Below are 21946 nucleotides of genomic sequence, written 5' to 3'. Positions count from 1 at the left end.
CGCAGTGGTTTAATGCTTAGCGCATTCTCTTCGGACCTGCCTAACAGTATATGCAAACACAATATGAATAATGTGCGATGGTGCTTCTGTTTTTCCACAAAGGACACCTTTTAACGTTGATATTAGATTTATAGCTTGAAGTACAGCATACTGCAAACGGTAACTCTACTCTGTCCTCAAGGCTTGGCTGCTCACCAGCACTACTACTCTCAGCTCAAACCAATATTGAGCTCGTGCCTATAAATTCATGGCAGAAAAGGGAATAAACCACTCTGAAGAAAGAAAAATTAATCATAGAAATGGCCTATAAGACTTGTGGGGTTCCTGTTTGTTTGAAAAGTCCAAGAAACAACATTTACAAAACTGACGCTTTCATGAGCGCACAAGTTACCTTCAAAGTAGTTTATTATTTGTGATAATAATAAACTGAATAGTGATAAAAATAATCAATAACCAAACAAAAACAATTTAGTTATGATAACAGACACGGTCATCACATACACAAATAAAAGAAGTTTAACAAAATAAAAATGCCCTCCGCAATATATACTTTGAGTTAAAATGCATAGTGGGCTTCGTAAATCAGAATTAAACACATCATTTAAATGTTCGATTAAAATAAATGGACTGGTATCGCACTAGCAGACAAGGAACAGTTTATGATTAATGCAACGCAGCACAGACGGGAAAACAAACAGTGACATTTAATCGTCCTGTGTATAAAGTCAAGGTAAGAACAAACACAAATAAACTGCAATTAATGACTGCTGAAACTGGGTGTAACATTTTCGCTTGTCAATTCGAGAAAGGGGGGGGGGGTTAGAAAGAAAGAGTTTTGAAATTATTGGTTAACAAAATGTCAAAACATTTTAATGTCTCTGTACAGTTCAGTAAAAAAAGCTACTATATGGTTAATATAATGAGATGTTGTAACAGATGTTGAGAACCGGTGTGTTGCGAGTGATGAGGAAGCCTCCTTTTAATATAATGCACAGTTTGCACAATCAGACTTCCTTTAATGTTTAACGGTGTCCCATTATCCTTCTGGCTATGCACTTACTGAACTTCAATTAGATCAGATGAGGGACGTTAGTGCGACTGTCGACAGCGGAGCAAACCAGTGTTATGCATTCAACGTTTTCAGGAAAAGCTGAACAGTAAGAACATTCATAAACGATGACACTGTGATCAGACACTCGCCTCTCCCTAATGCTAACTTATTATAGCCCCCATCTTTACGTATTACTCTGCTAGTCAAGAAACAAGAAATTGTTCGGCTGAAATTTAGAGAGCTTACTCCGCTCCCACTCCCCCAGTCCGAGCGCATGCGCAGAACCGCTAATCGCGCACAGACCATATGCTGCTCAAGGGATGACAACACGCAGTCACTGCTCAGTCGCCTCTCTATTCCTGTCACCATCGCGTACCAGAAAGGCAATCTATAAAGCCCCCTAAAAAGCCACAAAAGTAGCCGCATGCATGTCAGCGCCGTTACGGTCCCCCGGTCCTCTTACCTCACCGGTCGCCGCGAGCCTCAAGCCCCCGTGTCCGTCCTTGTTCGCTTAAAAACCCGGAGCGCTTCTCCGCTTCACAGTCAACGACGTTTCATTATATACCAAAGAAAAAGTACAGAGCTTGGATATTTCTAAAGTACCTCCCTAATACAAACCAGGGGCCGTCAAGAGGATGCGTACAACTACTCGATCACAGCGATAAAGTGAATAGGGACCGGCAGATGGCACGGAGATCCATACTGCCGACAGCAAACGCCTGCTATTCAAGTACAAGCGACTGTCTAATCACACACTCTATGAAGCCGTTTTAGTCCAGATTTTGCTCCTCCCCTCTTTTACGCCTCCCAATTTGTCGGGCCGCATAGCGCCCCGCTTTCTCCAAGCCGGGGAACTGCAATCGTGCTGTCGGATTTCACGGATAGAAATAACACCGTAATTTATAAATTATAATCTCCAAGAGTTAAGACCGCAGTGGAAGCGCACTATCCGATAACACAATTACACGCAGAAGCGCGGATACGCATTACTTCCTTATATAAAACCTGAACAATGATTTATAATATGCAGGATATTTTGGCCGGTGTTTTTATTGAATTAAAGTGACTACCCCTGGCACAGTGTAAGAGTATATCACCTCTGACAGTCATGGTTTCGGATTTTGTGCCTACCGTTTACACTTAAATCCTACTTACATCCGATTTTTACTGCATGAGCCATGCAATACTGTCAGCTAATTCAAGACATCCCATCTTATAATTTGATTTCGGTGTAACATTGTTACGTTTATTAAATTAAGGTGGAATCATTGTATCTTTTTAAAGAATCTTGAGTTGATTCAGCATTAATGTTGTCTTGCATCAGTGTTGCTTTTTTACGCTAGTATCTTTTAAAGTAGTGAATAAATAGCCGTATGTACTAAATACTACATATAAGCTGATTTCAGAGTGAAGTCCAAGATAAAGTGAGCTCGGTTCTGCCTAAATTGTTTTTACGCATGTTTTTACATAAAATAACTTTGGCTATAATATTTCCAAGTATAATTATGTTAATTTAATCGCAAAAGGGTGTGGGGTCACTAAATATTATGTCACCATGGATTAAAGAAACATGAAAATTGGACATAACCCTAACGCTGCATTTTCAGATACTGTGCACAGTTGTTTAGGTTGGGGTTGTCTGTTTTTGTCATACGACATTACGGGGTTAGAAGGTCAAGTTGTTTGTTTCTGCAGCAAAGAAATGTCTAAATAGCAAATATGCAAATTTAACCGATCCACGTTTAATTACCCAGAAACATTTTAGGTTCTATGCAATTGAAGTATCTATATTATTGGAATTTCCACAATTTTGACTTCACTAAAGGTGTTGTTGATATCGGGACTGGTTTTCCTCATAACGTTATGGTAGGTAATGTATTATTTCGTAGTGAATATAGCACACAATAAGATTGGGTTAACTTTGAGAAAACACAGCTAATTAAATAACATTTACACAACATAATTGGGTGTGAATAGTAAATGAGTTTAACATAATCAGAATTAATATACAATGTAAAGTTGTTCATCTTGAAAAAGCAAATATTTAATTTAATTTATTCAACAGTTCCAAGTTTGTTTGTTTCGTCCCTTTTATTGCTGCCATTTAAGCAACTTCAACGGCAGTTGGTATTGACCATATTCAAAAGTGTTTAAACTCAAACTTTATTCATTTGCAGACACACATACTTAAAGTTAACAAATGCATCTCGTTAACGCATTAATGTTATATTATATTAAAGGCTTGCGACTTTGTTTTGGGCCAAAATAATGATGTTGTTGTTTTTAAATATCAACATGTGTGGATTGTGGTAAGCAGTGTGAATGATCCTTTTTGTGCTTGGAGTTGTTCCGATATCTGCATTACCCTGTTTTGTTTGGAGTTACAACATGCACAATACAAAACACTGTGAAGTCAACCTGGTATATTTGTGATGCCAAAAAAACAAACATTCAAACAAACAAACAAAAAAATCCATTGCGAGACATTTAGTTTACACATATGATAAAGGAGTAATGTTTTACTGACACTAAATTAAAAATAATGTAATAATAATTGTAGTGGAAAAGTAATTTTATCATTGCTGAACAAAACAATTATTTTGACCACAACTAACAACAGCACATGAAAAGAACTGAAGTTCCAATGCTAAAATGTTTAAATAAATAAGTTGAATAACTACATTATATCAGACCCAAAATGTACAAAAGTTTGCTGGATTGGCTGTGACACAGACGGGTAAATGACTAAATAAAATCTAAACGACGATAACAGCAAAACAAAAAAACTAGTAGCTGCTGTGTATTTACATGCAAACATTATCAAACTGACATTTGAATGGGTGTGTTTATCCTGCAAACACTCCCGGCGAGTAGCTAGGCAGAGTGCAAACGAAGAGGAAGTGACACGCGGTGAGATTTTCATTTCCATTCGTTAGGAGACAAGCAAAGAACAGGTGCAGAAACAGTGAACGGTTCCCCGAATGTTAGCTGAGGGAGGCCATGGAGCGGCTCACACAGTCTCTGCCTTTGATGCTCCTGTGTGCCCTATTTTTAGAATGTGGTCCTTACCTCCTACTCATTGTACCTAAAGGCCAGTTATAAAAAAAAGTATGTTTTTCTAAAGCTCATAAAAGGGCTGCAGTGGTCAACACTCAATACACGAACCAAGGATGTTTCAGTTGATTTCCTATTTTACATTTTTATTTATTTTAGCAGGTGCCATTACCCATAATCCAACGTGGGTTAAGGGCCTGGCTCAAGGACCTAATGGTGACATCACTGTACCGACCTTCCAATCACAGACAACCTCCTAACCTGCAGAGCCACACGTTTCCTCGGGTTAACAACAGGGGAAACTCTTTATTGTAGGGACTTGCATGTTAAGTGCGCCAGATGATTTCTGAATGCTGCACTTTGTAACGAACAAAAAGCAACGGATATATTTTACACAGAATTTTTAAAATAAAGGTGCCTCCCAGACATCTGAATTACACCACAGTTTCAATGCCTGTCTTCTGTATTCTGCTTCATGAAATGTTATAATAAATTATTTTGCTATTTCAATGTGTTATCAATAAGTGCTTTTATATTAAACCTAAAACTGCACCTGTCTGCTATCTCAGAAACGATGGCACATGTCTGCCATACATATACACTTACAGCTGGAATTTCTCGGCAAGGAATACGCTCTTGTGCAGCCAACACACTTACTAAGTGCATGTAACACCATGGAAGCATTCAGGAGACAAAATATCGGCCAAGTGCGATGGCTTAAATCAAGCCAATACTGTCACTCTGGTTAAGTAAGTACATGATGAAGTAATATAACATTCAACAAACTGAGGACATTTTTGAATTGATAATTAGCAAAATACATTTGTGAACTCTTTTCTCCAAAGCGATAATTGGGGAAGCAGGGTCAGGCCGTCTCTGGAGCAATTGAGGGTTAAGAGCCTCACTCATGGGCCCTACGGTGACATCACTCTGCTGACCACTGATGACCTTCTTTCTGCACATGAGCACAGCAAGCTAACCTGGGGCCAAGCACCACCCCCACATGAAAACACACAAAATATGTAAATGTTGCTGAAAATAGCGCTATCGTTATTTTTGGTTGATTGTTAGAGTAATATGACTTCCTGGGACATGACTTCCTGAGTCCAGATTCATTATTATACTGTGTTGGATAAGAGTGTATGGAAGAGTGATGGGTCGTTGAATATCACTATAGTTAAATAGAGTAATTCAATCAAGTATGTTTATTTAATTTAATATATTTGTATTTTCACATTTAAGTGGTGCACTTAAGATCCTTGTTCAGTAAAAATACTCAAAAATTAAATCATAGCTTAGACAATTCAGCTGATTAATAAAAAAAAAGACAATTCCAAAGTGACTTTGAAGTGAAAATACGTGAATGCTCTGGAGGTCTCACCAAGATGCTCATCTCCCAAAAGCCACAACTGGAGGCCCCAAAGATTCATTGAACTATGCTGATAAGGGACATGGAATGAAGGCACAGGAACAGAGGTCAGCACAATTAGCATTGGAAAGCCCCAGAGAAACCAAGCTGTTTGTCCGGGCAAATCCTAAATTGCTTTACTCCACTGTGGATCTTCCATACACCAAAGCAATCGGAATGGAGCTGACGGACCTGGGCTCTATTTACTAATGAATGTTTAATGTATCTGTTGAGCTACTATTGCGTATTGTGGGGTTTACTCTTTACCCAGTGAGCTGTGCATCAAGCCCATATACAGTGCTGTGACAGTGCTGTGTGTCTTCCCATTGCCGACCTTTTTTGCTCATCTAAAATACCTAATTGCGTCTGACCCCAAAGAAATTTAGGATAATACAAAGGGCGACATGAGTAAACAACACACAGCTTTTAATGATTGTTTGATTGATTGAAGAAAAAATATATAACAATATATAATTATTATACATAGCATTTTTGCCCAAAGAACCCTCGCTGCTACCATACAGTCATTCCACTGTTAATTTGCACTGTATGTTGTCTTGTCTTGCCAATTTATACTGTTATGCATGTGTCCTGTCTGCACTTATGATGTCGCTCTGTTTGTCCTGCTCTGTGTTGCCCCATGGTCCTGGAGGAACGTTATCTCATTTCACTGTATACTGTGTGTATGGTTGAAATGACAATAAAAACCTACTTGACTACTTGACTTGACTAATAAAAATAGACCAACACCCATATCACCCATATGACAAAGTAATCCCCCCACCCCCGCCAAATGTAATACTCGGTTGTGGCAGTTTTAGCAGCAACAACTGCAATCAAACTTTTGCAGTAAGAGGAGGTCTTTGGCATCACTGACGAGAAATTTTGGCTCACTGTGCCCTACAGAATTATTTCTGTAAGTTGTGCTTGAGCTTCTAATCAAGGAGTGATGACTGGACCGGAGTCTCCTTCAGTACTTTCTGATAGACTCATAGAAGCTCTGAATTCATGCATCACATAATTTTAGCAAATCGCTCCGGCCCTGAAGCAGCAAAGCATCCCAACACCATTGCACTTCCTCCACCATGTTTAACTGTAGGCATGATTTTCTTTGTGTGGATAGCGGTGCTAGCTGAGGTAGCAGAATCCATGTCTTCCGAATAGTTCATGCAGAATCATTAACGGGCCTAAGAAATGCCTGCAGTTCCTTAGATGTTCATTTGGGGTCTGCTATGACCTCCCTGTTGAGTTTTTATGTGGCCTTGGAGTACTTCTGCTAGGCCAGCCACTCCTGGGCAGATTTGCTACAGTTCCAGGATTTTTCCATTTGGAGATGATGGCTCTCACAGTGTGGTCTACTGGAGTCGAAGCGTTTTAGAGAATGCTTTGAAATACCAGTCGGGGAAAAGGGTACAATTACTTTCATTCTCAGGTCTTCAGTAAGTTCTTTTGATCGAGGCCTGGCGTGCTGCTGCTTCTTGCGACCTCATATCCAACTCCATTCATTGCTAGAACGGTTCTATCTAAGACATGGGTAGATTCAACAGTGCTGGCAGTAACCAAGCATGTGCGTATCGACTTTCCTTTAACCCAGTATTATGTAGATTTGGTTCATTGGTTGATTGAGTGACTAATTGGCCAATTGGATTGGCACACAGGTGATATGGATGTTTGCGAACAATGAAGCAAATGGCCATTTAAAACCCGTGCTTTGCGTTTGTTCAGGTTGTCTTTTGTATTGTGCTAAACGCGTTTGGGGATCAGATACAACTAAGTGTTATAAATAAGAAAAAAATCGAAAGAATCAGGATGGGGCAAATATTTTGTCACGTGATTCATTTAATTGCTTTTAGTTTGTTTAAAATCATCTACCTTACTAAGCTTGTATTCATTTAATATGTACCAAAAAGTATGTATAATATATACATAAGAACATAACAACATAAGAAATTTACAAACGAGAGGAGGCCATTCGGCCCATCAAGCTCGTTTGGGGAGAAAATAACTAATAGCTCAGAGTTGTTAAAGTCTTATCTAGCTGATTTAAAGGCACTTGACATGTTTGAATCTTATATACCTGGATCATGTCCCCCCTTTGCCTCCTTTGCGCGAGGCTGAATAGATTTTTCATTGCTTCCCCACACTGACGAGAGTGGGACATAGAACATACACACCGAGATCTTTCTTGTAATCAGCTACCTTTATTTCAGTGGAACCCATAAAACATCTGTATTTTGCATTTCTGCTTCCTGCATGGATTACATTACATTTATCTATGTTAAATTTCATCTGCCAGGTATCAGCCTAGACGCTAATTAAGTCCAGATCTTGTTGTAGCCTCTCCGCTGCAAGATCAGTCTCTGCTACACCACCCACCTTGGTGTCATCTGCAAATGTAACCAGTTTACTGTATGTATTGGTGTCCATATCATTAATGTAGATTAGGAACAATAGTGGTCCTAAAATTGAACCCTGCGGTACCCCAATATGAACACAGGCCCACTGTGACATTGTGCCTCTAATAACTACTTGCTGCTTCCTGTCAGTTAACCAGTTTTCGGTCAAAGCTACTACAGTCCCTAAAATCCCTGCAGCTTTAAGCTTAAGCAAGAGCCGTTTGTGGGGGACAACATCAAAGGCCTTCTGGAAATCTAAGTAGATCACATCATAGGCCTTTTTGTGATCAATTTCTCTTGTAGCTTCCTCAAAGAACTGAATTAAATTCATTAAGGATCTACCTCTCCTAAATTCTTGTTGGCTACCCCTCAGAATGTTATTTGCATCCAGGTAATCTACCATTTTCACTTGGATTATAGCTTCCATTATTTTTCCAGTAATAGTAGTTAAATTGATTGCCCAATAGTTTGCTGGATTACTTCTATCCCCTTTTTTGAATATGGGTGTTATATTAGCATGCTTCCAGTCAGAAGGTACCACATCCACAGATAACAATTTCTGAAATATTAAAGTTAAAGGTTGGCTAATAATCCTTCATCTCTTTTAAAACTATAGGTAAGATGCCATCAGGGCCTTGCGATTTATTTATTTTGAGCTTAGCTAGGCTTAGTACCACATCAGCCTCAGTTACACCTATATTGGTCAAAGATGACATCGTATTCGTACTAAATGGTGGTAAGTTACTCATATTGTCCACTGTGAACACCCGTGTAAAATAATCATTCAACTCATTTACTATATGAATTTAATTTTCAATTATATGGCCCTTACTATCCTGCAAATTAGTGATTTCAGCTTTTATAGCTCTTTTGGAGTTAAAATATTGGAAGAAACTTTTATTGTCATCCTTGCAATTTTTCTTTCTACATTCCTCTTAGAATATATACTACATACTGCATGGGTTATGCATAGCATACACAGATAGGGACATAACATTTACCAGCAGTCCAGCAGTGACTTGCAAATAATCTCATCCCATGATTCATCAGATGCGACAAAATGATGATGCGTATAATCGTTGTGTAGTATTTCTATATTGTATATCATCTTGTGTGATCTGTCATCTTTTTGTAGTTTTGCATAAATGTCAATAAGACATTGTACTGCCTTCAGAGCTTCGCAGACTGACAGCATACGTTAATTGCTGACTTTCTTCTGTGGCTGAATAATGCTATCATATGCGATGCTTTGCTAGAGCACAGGACATAGCTAATAGCATTTTTATGTTTCGTAGGGGGGCGGCATGGTGGTGCAGTGGTTCGCACTGTTACCTCACACCTCTGGGACCCGGGTTCGAATCTCTGCCTGGGTCACATGTGTGTGGAGTTTGCATGTTCTCCCCATGTCGTCGTGGGGTTTCCTCCGGGTACTCCGGTTTCCCCTCCCAGTCCAAAGACATGCTGAGGCTAATTGGACTTGCTAAATTGCCCGTAGGAATGCATGTGAGGGTGAATGGTGTGTGAGTGTGCCCTGCGATGGGCTGGCCCCCCATCCTGGGTTGTTCCCAGCCTCATGCCCATTGCTTCCGGGATAGGCTCCGGACCCCCCGCGACCCAGTACGATAAGCGGTTTGGAAAATGGATGGATGGATGTTTCGTAGGAGTAGCCCTGCTGATAAATGCTACATTCAATCACAGACCCTTAGAAATAAATAAATAATCATATATAAATGGAGATTTACTAGTTCAGAAAAAAGCAGCTGGATATTTTATATTTTAAATTTATACGTTAGATATATTCTGCGGGCTGTGTGTGTGTGTGTGGTCCAGATATACCTTACCTTGTGGGGACCAAATGGCCTCATGTATGATTACAGGTCTCTCTCTCTCTCTCTCTCTCTCTCTCTCTGTCCGCAGGCTAGGAGACTATGCCTGTGACAGGAAGATCCAACGTTTAAATCCTAAGGCTAACATTGTGTGTAACCATTGGGCCCCTGAGCGAGGCCCTTAATCCCCAGTTGCTCCTGGAACGGTCTGACCATGCTTTTGCAAGTACATGTCATTTTGGATAAAAGCATCTGGCAAATAAATACAGCATTTAACAAACATCTATGCCCTGCATTATTAAAAATTCAGTAAAAGTAACCTTCCAATAGTGTGAATTGACTCCAGACAAAAGCAGCCAACCCTATGACACAGAAGTCGCGCCCAATCCAGTTCATTCCATTTTGCTTCGCACGGTCAATTATTTTTTTCTATGCAACTCCAGCAATAGCCAATCACTGATTCAGTATTTCTCTGAGTCCAGCTACACTCCCTACGGGCGATCAGAAACGAGTCTCCCCACTTTCTCGCTAATGTGGCAAGGTTATCGTCGTGACGGAAATAGCGGAGTGCCTCGCCATTATCGCTACACTCCAGATGTGGCGGAGGGAGCCGACTTATGCAAGGCGGCGGGACGTGGTCTGCGTGTGGAAGGGTGGCCGCGCACGGTTGGCCGTCTCCCGTCCGCACGGAGCCAGGAGTCTCTAATCCGTATGCTTCCTTTACAGGATCCCATCCGCAGATACAGCTGAATATAAATGCCTGTGTCAAGAGGATGACGGGGGCCACGATAGCAGGGAAGACGGCAGAATTACCCATCAGCCACACCCAGGTTTACGCGACAGTCGAGGAATGTAAGCGAAGCAGCATAAAGACTCGGTTAGGGGTCACAGATTGTTAGCCTACTGTCCCCTGTCCCGACCCACAATCCCCTTCAGCAGACGAGCTCAGGTATGGAGGACGAATTTAACTGACTTTATGGTCCATGCAACATACAGTATGCATTTGTTCTGTGTCTATGCTTTTGGGATTTATAGTGATATTGGTGTGGGGGAGGAGTGGTGAAGTTACGTCACCCAAAACATTGGAGGACACTGGACAGGCAGTGGAAGACCAGATAATTATATCCTCTGTGGGCCTCTGTCTGTCCTATTTTTCAGTTAATTGTAACAAACAGTAATTACTCTCTTCTTGATGTTCTGAGCTGAATAGCATGCTCAGGGAACAAAGCCCTTGGTACGTTTAGTTACCTGGGAATCCTGAGCTTTTAGGGGGAATGATTTTTTTCTATGCAGCCATTAAGCTATGCCTCTTGTCAGTGCTATATTTAAATATTTAAAATATACGTTTTTCTTCCTAATAATGCATAGGAGCTTATCGATTCTGAAGCCCCATGTTAAACAAGGAACCATGAAAATGCACTGATAATTATGCTTGGTTTAACGGCAGCATTAAAGGTAAACTTTATTTCCACGCATACAGTATAACACAAATTACTCCTGAATCATTCAAACAGGCCGGTAATTTCTCAATGAGATGTTTGGTGATTTATAATGAAATTGGACTGTGCGAATCTTCAATGCCCTGAGTGTCTGGCTGATCGGTGCTGCCTCACATTTACACTGGAAATGGCTGATTATGAAGATACTGAGAAAAGTCCCACTGCTTGCTGTTATCACATAACAATGCTATTATCACGGCCAGAGAACGGCTGGCTCGCACAGTCATGGGCTTAGGGATGGCTTCTTGCCTGCTGAGAGTCAGAATGGGCTAACTTACAAACTCAGAGACGGGCAAATCGGGACTCTGCCTCACGCAACGTGGAACACATGGTGCGAGAGATCCTCATCTGGACCCATCACTGACAGGGCACTCATGCACTCACAAATGCATACTTTCACTCCCTCAGTCACATGGCAACCGTAATCTGGACCCTTACTCACTGTCTTAAACTGCATGTTTTTGTACTGTCGGTAGTTAATGCCACGTTTGGGGAATGTAAACTCCACACACACAAATGCAGCTTGGGTATGGTACGAACCAAAAATGGAAGTGTCAGCCAACGGCGATATTTATTGTATGACTATTTAGATATTTGCCTGTCATTTCTGGTACCGAAGATCATGACACGTTGAGTTTAATGACAGTACATATTAAATCAAAATTACAGAGGCAAAGCTTTCAGTCTCCCTTAGCATCCATATGATAGTAGTTCCATGACCACTTCATTCACAGCTGTCAGAAGGCATGGAAATAGCACATCTCACAACGTTACCCGCAGTCTCTTTTGTGATTTCCTGCAAGATACATCCCTTTCAAGCCAGCACTGTTGTATCCCGTTTGGTAAAAGGTCTTTGTTGTAGAGGTATCTAAGAGACGGGTGTAATTCTTGGAGAAGACCATTCTAGAATCTCCAGTGCATACTTCACATACAACCTCCTTCCCCTTGTCTTCTCACCACATTTGCAAATAGCCTTTGAACCTTGCGTTTCGTTAATCTCCGGCTTTTAATTGCATTTTTTGCCGTAGGTGACGTCTTCCAGGTAGATGCTTCTGCAGTGTTCATTGTTAAATAATATAGGTGTCGTCTGTAGCCATCCATCAACTATCCATCTTCCCTACTGTTCATGCAGTGTACAAGGTCAAGGTGAGTCTGCAGGCCTCCACAGGGAGTGCAGGTAGGCAGGGGTATACTCCAGGATGCCCGTCCATCACAGGTCATTATAGACTTGATGTTTTTTTTATTCTTGTCTTAACTGACAAAAGCAGAAAAAGTAAATAACTATGGCCGCGAAAAAATTCCACAAAGACTCTCTATACATAACATAAATACTTATTTAATTGACAAACGAGGAGAGTGGAATTTGGAAGTAAAATTGAATGGCCGCACGCTTTAATAAGCGTTTCCGACACTTATAAGCATGAGCCTGTAGTGGCGACGTGCCATCTGCCTGCTTTGTGTGTGTTATTCTTAATCAGCTCATTTGACGTGGGCGAAAAGAGAGTCGGGAAGCTTTGCGTGTGCGGTGATAAGCACGCGGGGGAAAAATGGGGTAAAACCTCAAGCTGCAGTGGAAATGTTGCAGAAGGTTAATTAATTCCTCCTATAGCGTGCTCTGTGCAGCAATTGATTTCATTCATTTTAAATTGGTCGGCTTGAATAAAAAAAACGAAAACAACCTTAATAATAATAATAAATATAGCACGGTATGGCATTAAATAAAAAAATATTTTGCGTTGGATCTCAGGTTTGCAGTCTTGCTAATTCCGGCTCGATCTACATAAATGTCAGGGCAAGATATCCTTATGAAACTAAACTGCAAAGTCATTGATAACCTGGAGAAAGGTTTACAAAGTGCATGCAGCCTTTCGAAATCCACCTCAACTAAAATAACCTTACTAGTGTGATGAATATAACCACAAACGTACAAAATCTGACAAATCAGTTTAAAAAGTAACACCGGTAACGTACGTTAGAAAACCTTTTCGCAAACGTGGTTTGACAAGTACCGTTGTAATATGCTTACATTCACGCTATAGACTACATATTCCCATGGTGTAAACATGGCCTATAAGTAGGAGAAGCGTAAAAATAATAAGGATAGCGCCAGGAAACGGTAACGGAAACTCTACGGGACAAACACATTAACAGATGGACCTAACAGCAGTTACTCAGAGGCCATAAGCTGATAAGCCAAGGGGACGGGCGAATTGATGCTGTGATTTCGGTACCTGAAGATAATGTGACAGACTGAATATCGATTCCTCAGAAAAAGCTGAAAATGGACGCGTTACTGATAATATCTGACATGCAAGAACAGTATAATCCTGGGAAGCCTCTTAGGTTGCGGTTGACCCGTCACGTGAAGGTAAAGGAGTTCATTCAAAACCCCAAACTGGGATAAACTCACCTGACAATCTTAGACATACCCCACCTGTTGTTATTTTTAAGTCCAAATTAAAAACCCGCCTGTTGCGCCTCTGATTAGTTTCTCAGGTTAATCACAAGAACAGCACCATTGCATGTTTTATATATTATTTATTAATTTTTATTTTATTCACGCTACTAAATAAATGCCCAGAATGTTTCTTATTTCTCTTTTAATTAGCTTTTCATCTTCTAAATTGTGACGTCAGATTGATTATTATCTTATTTACATAATAGTTGCTTTAATTGCTTCTAATAAATGGTTGTACAAATTAAGTCGCGTTCCTTTGCCTTTTTCTAAAATAAGGACTCCGAGGTCCGAAACATTGCGATTTGCATTCTGATGACTTGCTGGTTCTGAAGTCTTGATGTTGCAGATGCGTCATTAAGATAAAATAAACTTTATTGATCCGTGGGGAAAACTACAAAAAATATATAATGTCAGTATAATGTGGTGAAGCTTATTATTAATATTATCCTTAATATCCTTAACATGAATTTTAGTTGATGAGCAGATATGTTTTTATGTTGCCCGGAGAATATAACGTATTAGAAGCTATTATCCATTTTTTACTGAAGAATTTCAGTGTAGCTATTTTAAACTTGACCTTAACCACAGTTACCCTTGGTTTTAAAATAGAATGTATTAGTGACAGTTTCAGTTCCTTAACCACAAAGTGATTTGTGGAAACTCGCAAAGGGTATTTATTTGTGTACTTCTTACATATCCAGTATCTCAAAGGCATGAATAAAGAACTACTGTTGTGGTTGACAAAGTGACAGAAATCAGAAAATACGCACTATCACTTTTCCAGAATTACTCTGCCACTGCAGGATCACAACAAGCCTGGAGATACAGGACATACCAGGCAAACACACTCACACAAATACACACAAACACATACACACTCTCACACACACACACAAACACACACACACTCACACAAATACACACAAACACATACACACTCACACACAAACACATACACACTCACACACAAAAACGCACACAGATACACACACACAAATGCACACACACTCACACAGACACATACACACACACACACACACAGACTCACACACAAAAACGCACACAGATACACACACACAAATCAAGGATTTGGACTGTACGCACATAAACTTAAGGAGGAAATGCAAACTCCAGACACACAAACCACTGACCCTAGACATCTGAGGCCACAGTGCCGACCACTGAGCCAGATCTATAACACCGATAACTATTGTTATCTTGTAACGGTGCATAGCATAGGGGAGGCCCACTAGGTATCAATGCTTTCTTCCTTCCCTGGGGTCACAGGTTCGAATGTTGCCCACAATTCAGTGTGTCGGCTTTCCAGGTACACCGGTGTCCTCCTGCAGTACGAAAACATGTGGCTGATTATGTGTGGATGTGATTCCCAGGAGCATCACCTGAAATTTATGAAAGGGGGGGCTGAGCCTTTACTGGGGGAGGGGGGGGATTAATTTTAATAAAAATCATTGAGAACATGCTATTTAAACTAATTAGTGCACATTTATTTCAGAAGGGTGCCGATGCCCCCCTAGCAGCCCTGGTGATGCCGCTGGTGTTTTCTGAGCTGGTCTGACATCCCATCCTGGCTGCAGGTGTCTCCAGGAAAAGGCTCCAGGCTCGGTGTAACCTTGTCATTACGGGAGATACATCAACGGATGGCGAGTTAAAACAACAACAACAACTTTGTACTCCGACTTGATAATTTCCCACATTAGAGAAAAGTGAATCTTTGTGACTTATGAAAGCCAGATATAAAATTAATCACATAAATAATTCCCACGGCCAGTTACAATCTCCTGTATCTTTTATATATGTAGTCTTTAATAATTATTCTATTGCGAGTAACTAGAAGCCATCTTTTTTTTGTCTCCTACAATGCTGTACTCACTCTGCTCGCCCGACAGCCGTTAAATCAGCAGCTGGATTCTGTCCACAGCTACAGGTCGATCAGTCTAGCAGCGTGACCATATACCTGTCCACCGAGCCGCACTTACTTTCACCATTTTATTCCAGTGCGACTCCATTCCCTGCCAGGGTTTTACAGAAGAGAGGTGGCTGCCCTCCTTTATTAGCCCTAAAAGTTTCATCCTTCACAGTTGCCTATAAATGAGTAATAAGATCATGTCTGCTACATAGCATAAGACCTGACGTCTCATTTCCTGAAGCGCAGGGAGAGGAGACTTCCTGACAGAGTACAATAAAGGCACCCAGCTTGGAAGAACCAAAATACCACCCAGACACGGTGCGTCTTCTTCATTATGGCTCACTTACCATAAACAGGAGATGTTACAGTGGTTGGACCCTTCACTCAACATCAACCTTGACCTGACAGTTGGCAGCAAATGTGTTTCGAAGAACTTTCAAAGAGAGAGCTACATTTCCCGACCGTGGATAGAATTCTGAGTGCATTCTAATGGGGTCCACTGTTGAATAACTGCAAGCTATGTAACATCTGATTGTGTGTTTGAATGAGAGAGGTTGAGAATTGGCCCTCTGTATGTGTTTGTGTTTTTAAAAGCAATTAAAGGAAACAATGACTAAGGACTACATTCCATCAGGGGCAATACTCGTATTGTGTTTATCGATTATCATCATCATTATTGTTACTATATCTTTGGTAAATGAAGTCTCATTTATGTTTGCTTTGCTTAATTTTTGGTATTTTAAGAGAATATTAGCACTGCAAGTTATTAGATCTTATCTGAAGGTAATACTGTTTGTTTATTTTTTGTTTATTTCTGCCTCACTCTCCTTTGTGTTCTTCTTCTTCTTAAAAATAATAATAACAACAACAATAATAATCCAGAACATATCCTGTACTTTTTTTATAGAAATTGTACAGTTTCAATTCCAGCTGTGTAAGTTTGACCCAAGCGCACCGCTTAATAATCTTATTATCCCACTAAATGAATAAAATACTCCCCGTGATGAATTTAATCCTTTCGAGTATTCGGTCACCTGCTTCACTGGAGCACTGCGCGACAGCGGTCCAGATGCAAACTGGTGCAGTAGCACAACGCGATCCTTCTAGGAGTACTGCGATCATAATGGGAACGGCAGCGCGCGTGGCGACGTTCGGAGCAGGCCAAAGAACAAACCGCGCATTACTATCGCGTTTCCCGGACCCCAATGTGAATCCGCCGGGCTATTCCTAAATAATGAGCGCCATCTGCTGGTAATAAGTTATTTTACGCAAAAATATTTATGTTACAATATGAAAGGGAATTAATGCGAGGGATACAGGGCTAAAACTCAAACGTTAAGGACATGCGTAGAATACCGTTTTATTTATGAGAACAAGAAATTATGGCGTAAGCCTTATTTGAAAGAAAATGAAAACCTTTAAACGGATTATGTCTAAAAAGGATAACTGGCTTTCTTTGATTTTTCTTCAATTAAAAAACATAAAAATATCAAGTGTTATGTGGATATTTTTGCCCCTCCTGAGAATAATTAAACTGATAGATTAGGAACTAGCTCGCGGGATGTTTCTAGGTAACATTAAAGATTTTAAGGTAGAAATGCCAGCAGAATAACTGAGCTTATTTTTCTCCGTTAGTGTCTACTGTACAGTATGCATATTTACGTCAACTTGATGGCACCTAATAATCAGAGGATGTCTTTTGCCGTATGCTGCCTGGGATAGGCTCCAGGCCCCCTGTGACCAAGTTCTGGACGAGCCGCTAGAAGATAGATATAAACGGATATATTTATTTAAATAAATAACACACCGCGATACGTACATTTTTCATGTATTTTTCTGTAAGGAATCATGTATACGATTTTGTTATTGCTTTTAAAGATAAATATTTCAGTGTCTGATTATTGTATTTGAGGAAACAACAGACCTCTCCTCGTTGATAACACTTTATATTTTATGATACAGGATTGTACTTATTTTGACAAAGATGTCCAAAGAACATATCGTGGATGGTATTTTTAAGAGTAACTAATCGATACCACCGTTTCCCCTAATCATTTATCCAACACTGTCAAAAAAAGAGAGTACCAGTGTGTACCTTTGCTTGTCACTGGTGCTGTACTCTCAAGGGTCTGCCAATTGTAGTCTTTGTTGTAGGTAAACGTACTTTTTAAGATACAGAAATTGACTCTGAGGAACATTTTTGTACCATTGTGGGTATATTAATGTTGTTTGTACCTTGGGGATGTTCCTCAGAGTCCATTTATGTACCTTAAATTAGACTAAAAGGTACATGTCCCTACTGCTATGATACAATTTGCAGACCTTTGAGAGTACAGCTCCAGTGACAGCCGAGGTACAGATTGGTACTTTCTCTGAGAGTAAGTACAAGGTGGTGATAATCCTGGCACTTCTCATAGGAAGCACAAGGCAGGTGGAAGGGGATACTGAATTGGATACGAGTCTGTCATAGGACAAAGACCTGCCAGTCCACTTAACGTCACGCCTTTAATGGAGACTATGCAATCACACTCCAATGCTAGGCTTATGAATCAAACCCAGATCCCTAGAGGTAACAGGATGCTACCCACAGAGCCCTGAATTGTAATTTATTTATTACTAAATTAATTCTTTTCTGCTGGTATTTACTGTTGAGTTGGTTCCACTAACCCAAATTTAAATATTGCTTAATATAAACATTTATTCAGTTACACAGTGTCCGATATGCCCCAGAGGAAGTGATGACTAAGGTTTATAATTAATTTTGCTATATGTATATGTGAGAAGGACCCTGAGACGTTTTCACGGCATTTCAAGTGCAGATAGCATGTATTGTCAATTTCCAGAAGTAGAGTCTAGTTATAGAACACGCCTGAGGAACCGGGGGGAACATTGGACCTGTGGCGTCCATGCATGTGTTCATGTAGAAGAAAATGTCCCAGCATGCTTTGCAGAGATCTTCTGGTCAGATATGGCTGCCTTTAATTATGGCTAACATTGCTATAAGAAATTATTTCTGTTATCCTGGGGCGGGAGAGGAGGTGACTTCTTGACGGTGGTGTCTTTATCGACAGCCCGGTTGACAGTTTCGGTTCCTCTTGATCATGTTGTACAGACACAATCCTGGCAGTTGTGTGACATCAGCCATGTTCTCAGCTTTCCGACAGCCATGCGCTCATCAGCAAGCCCGAGCCTCACCTCCGCTAATCGTCACTGGCTTATTACGATCACCCCCTCCTCTGCGGGGGTGGGGAGGGGTGTTAGTACCCCCTATGCGGGGAGCACATGTGCCCGTCCCGGGATTTGATGAATGTGACATTAACGTTATCAATAAGCTGTCATCCTCGCAGTGCCCAGGCATGAGCGATGTCAAGCATGTCTGCCACGTTTGTCTCCCAGAATTATTAGCATTTGGTAACATTCCGACCAAAGCTGCAGACTATAAAAGATCCCTTCAGTGGTGAACACAGATGACTTTATGTTGTTTATATTTGTGTCATTCTTATGACGTCATTATTATGGCTTCCTGCCTCTGGGGCGGGGGGGGGGGGGGGGGGGGGGGGGTTATTGCACATGACATGGCCTTCCCATCATGCCTTTCTCCAGTTGAGAGCCAACCCAAAGACTGCATGTGAGCTGCCATTACATTATATCTTTCAGTTAACCACATCAAGCAAGACAATAGTCCTGGTTAGGAAATGCTATATAGATTTATAGTACATTATAAAAATGGATGGACAGGATTTTGTATTGGCCATAGAATCCATTGTCCTTGTGCTTCATTTCAATCTTAAAGAGACAGAGGATTAAACTTCAGCAAACCTACAATCAAGGAGTTACACCCCTCCTCTGCTGTTCACACAGGGATATTTATGATTGTCCCACTTCGCTTTCACTCGCAGGGTGATACCACAGGCAGGTGTCAATACTCAAAGTATCCAACTGTTGTTTGGGTTAAAGAAACATTATGGCCAATTAAACACGGTAGAGACCCCCCACTTACACAACGCCGTACAACCTCCCATTAACAGGCCTTCCTGCGCCCCCCCCCAGAGTAAGAACGAATATAATTTAAATGCAGTATGTGAGAGAAGGGTCCTGAAAAGTCAAACAGCACAGAAAAGCTGAGCATAAATTTTCATATATGAGCTAATAATTGCAAATTTTAGTTTGTCCTTGCTAACATCCAAGGGAACAAGGCAACATTGTTTCCCAAGAGATTAATGCAACTTGCTGAGAGATTTTTCCTTAATTAAATTCAAGTGTAATATGGTTGTGTAACTGCACAGACATTTGCCATTTGGTAAACAATGGAATTTTGGAACACTCACCATCCAGTATATATATATATATATATATATATATATATATATATATATATATATATATATATATATATATATATAATGTTTTGTTTTCATTCAGTTCTCTTGCCATCTCTACCTTACATGCATCATTATGAATTCTGAGTAGAATGTTACACAACAGACTGACACTTGAATATATAAACATATACAAATACTGTGTATTCCATTGTGATTTCAATTATTTTAAAGAAAAACATTTGTTGGAGGACCAAAGCAAAATTAAGTTCGTCTGAGCAATACATCAAATTAAGAGCCGTGTGAAACCTGACATCTCCAGAACTCATCCATTTTCAGAAACAAATCAAGAATCATATAGTGATCCAAGGGCCTGACAGTTATTGATGTACCACTATTGCACTGTACTCGCCTGGAATTTCACTCCTCAGATAACCACAGATGCCTCCCCAAAAATGACATCACACATCCATCCTGCATTTATAAACAGGGCAGGTTGTGCAAATTATGAGCAAAAACTTTGGAAAGCACAAGAGGAGAGAGAGTAGTAAAATCATATAGCAACTTTATTCGCCGTTTATATCACCTTACTGCAACTTCTTTAACATCTGTGAACTATTTAAGATGAGGGATTATCTAAAAATTACACAGCACCAAATGTCAAGGCATATATAAATACATAAATGGGGGAGACCAGAATTTTTAAATGCATTTCACAATTTACTAAGAATCTCTTGAACAAATCATTCATCCATATAGATTACAATCAAAACAGAGGCAGAGATGTTCCACCATGCACATTTCTGAAAACATTCCCCTTTCAATACACAAATATATTATTCCTTTAGCATCAGCACCAGTCCCATAGCTTCAAAATAACTCCTCTATATCTTTGTTAAAATAAGAGAATGCAATCTATTAAATAGCAAATCTATCAATTTCATTAACAAAGCTTTTAATCGCCAGGCATGACATAGCATCTGCAAGAGAAATGCCAAGAAATGGTACGCACATGCCACAGATTCTTAAACAAAAACAGTAATTAAAAAATAAAATAAACACCTATTCAAGTAACATTGAAATACTGTAAAACACCCTTAGGTACCTACCCTGGATATCTCCAGATCTTACATGAATATCTTCTGAGGTACTGGATGGAGTGTAGTTATATGGCTTGAAACTAAAATTACGCCAAAAGGTTAAAAAACAGAAGAAAACTAAAATAAAAGTCACAAAAACATTACCGATAAAATGCCATTCTCTAACCCGCAGGTTAATACATGGACTCGATACAATGCACTGACATTCCACCGACACCTTCAAGAACACATTTTAAATGTCTTCGTTTAGATGCATGGTATGGACGACACTTCCTAACAGCGACTATTATTTTTTCAAGCGGCGAAAGAATTTATGGATCAATTCTGACACGGCTTCTCATCTATAATTACACCGAAGTACCAAAATTGCACAATTGTGTCGTCCTCGTATGAAAGGTCTGCAGGATACTGAGGCACCAACAGAAAACTCAAAATGCTTCATCTAAGCTTTAGTGTTACCTTGTTCGCTTATGCGTGTCACACATGCATGTTATATAGAAACGTTTAATTAATAATTTACATTTAAACAAGACAGCCACTGCCTTGTTCACAGGGTAAAACAAACAAGCTTAACTTAAATACCAGCCAATGAGTATTAAAAGCACAGTTTATCACACCAATAATATGAAGTGCATGTCAGTTCTTAAGGAAAAAAAAACCTACATTAAACTAAAAATCTGTCGCAACAAGAGATACTCAAAAAAAACAAAAAAAAAAACAGCCAACTACAATCCTCCATTTTGAGAATTTGTCACAAGGTTCTAGAAGATGCCATGAATGAAAGGCAGAGGCTGAAAGCTACAAAAACAATAAATAAAGTTGTATTGTACCTGCTATTTTAAAATTTACCCAAGAGCACACTTTAAAACCTGGAGGTGGGGATGGATCCTGAATAAAATTCAATGGTT

At 40.0% G+C, this 21946-nt stretch overlaps 1 protein-coding gene across 1 annotated transcript in view; it reads right to left on the bottom strand.

Moving 5' to 3' along the window:
• LOC125708027 (kelch-like protein 29) overlaps positions 1-1827 on the bottom strand; it is a 114807-nt gene extending 112980 nt beyond the window's left edge. The window contains 1 exon segment of the mRNA XM_048975497.1: positions 1515-1827. The gene's annotated coding sequence lies outside the window, so the exon portion shown is untranslated.
• Positions 1828-21946: the final 20119 nt, after the last annotated feature.

This window comes from Brienomyrus brachyistius, chromosome 14, assembly GCF_023856365.1.
Source record: "Brienomyrus brachyistius isolate T26 chromosome 14, BBRACH_0.4, whole genome shotgun sequence".
In the NCBI taxonomy this organism is placed as follows: domain Eukaryota; kingdom Metazoa; phylum Chordata; class Actinopteri; order Osteoglossiformes; family Mormyridae; genus Brienomyrus; species Brienomyrus brachyistius.
The sequence above is the reverse complement of the archived record's forward strand: the minus strand, read 5'-3'. Positions and strand labels throughout refer to the sequence as shown.